Raw genomic sequence first — 1,751 nt, 5'->3', positions numbered from 1 at the left:
GGCGCCCATCAAATAACTATGGGGTTTTCAATCTTAAATTTCTTCTCTCTTTAGACTTGGCTACCTGTGTCCCCTGGTGTTACCTAAGATCTAGAGGAAGGCAGCTCCAAGGAAATGGCTGTTCTGTGCTGTCTCAATAGCCTTCTTCCTCAGGCATTTAAGGCCGCAACATCTAGAGGCTAGGCACTGAACTTTCAGCTGCCAGGTTCATGTGGATCTGCACTGGCTGTCAGCATGGACAACTGAGATACTGCTGCACTGTGCTCCCGGCAAAGAGCTCAGCCCCCACTTAGACTTTTGTCAAACAAAACCAGCCATTACCTAAAGGCACAAAAGCACCTGGTTAATGAGGCTGAAGGCTTGAGAGCTGGGGCTGGTTAGTAAAGGCACCCACTTCCTGGGATGCTTATGCTCCTGCAAAGCAATGACCTGGCATGATGGGTTTGGAGATGCCTAGAGAAGAGCGAGTCCACTGCTACCCACCACAGATCTTCTTTCCGATAGTATGAGCAACACAGTAAAAGCTTATACACTTTTTTTTTTTTAGTGCATGGCCCAGATGAGGAAGAAGAGTAGTGAAAAGAGTGGAGGAGAAACTTGCAGCCAGAAACAGTCTCTGGATCCTTTGTGGTGATTTCACTGGAAGAGAGGATCTGAATCTGGAGCAGTTCCAAGGGTCACACATTTCACTAGTAACACAGCACAGGCAACATATGCATATGCAGACTATGTCAGATTGACTATGGACTTTCTTACTTATTAAAACATGCTCAAGTCCCACAGTTTTCTATGGGTCAAGTACACAGTTAAGTAAAGCACACCATTCCACAATCTCCTGAGCAGGGTGGGTTCCTGATAAAGAAATTATGTAGGATGTGACATATAAACACATTTCCAAGTGGCAAGTCAGGTTTTGAATTCGCAGCACAGCAGTTCCTCAACCCCATGTTTCTAGCCCACGATAAATGCAAGGTAGCTTTAAGCTCACAGATTCACTATGGTGACACATGAAGTTTATCTCTTTGTTACTTGCTTATGTGCTTTATCCTCACATTAAAACATCTGCCAAGTCCACAGTTTTACAGTGCTCACACATAGCTGTAGCAAAATCAGTTCTGCATGGAATAAGCCAATGCCCCACTTCTCAGGGTGAGAAGTGTTTCCATGCCAAACCAGACTCTCAGTCATTCAGACTCCACCTCACCTCCAACCAAATCAAACCAAAATGTCTAAAGGATTTTTTACGACAGGAGCAATGAATCCCCCATCTTGCCCAATTCCCTTCTTTCTAGGAACTGACAGAATCATGTCACACATATTTAGGGAAAAGAGGGTGGGGATACACAAAAATTTTGTTGCATGTTACTAATGATGCAAAATGGCAACTTCAGATAGAGCTTTAATTTCAAATAAAGTTGTTTTGAAACTGAATTGCCCCTTGAGGTTCAAAGTGGGATGTCTGTGACAGTTTTACTACAATGTGTATCTTGGTCTACACAGTAGCTCTGCAAGGATCACAGATGGTCTGGGATAGTGGGAAGACCCTGCAGCCTGCAGCCTTATTGCATTTGCAAAAATTCCACCTTAAGAAGTAATTGGACGTGTCTGTAACTCAGAGAAGGTTTGCTAAGCAATGACACATTGCACTTGGATCTGGAAATATAACATCTGGAAGCCAAATGTTAGAGGCAATATAAAAGGACCAGCCCAACAAACCAGCAGGGCATTTCTAAGCCAGGAACATCTTCAGG

The sequence above is a fragment of the Strigops habroptila genome, chromosome 2, assembly GCF_004027225.2.
Source record: "Strigops habroptila isolate Jane chromosome 2, bStrHab1.2.pri, whole genome shotgun sequence".
NCBI classification, from domain to species: domain Eukaryota; kingdom Metazoa; phylum Chordata; class Aves; order Psittaciformes; family Psittacidae; genus Strigops; species Strigops habroptila.
Note: the sequence above shows the minus strand (reverse complement) of the source record.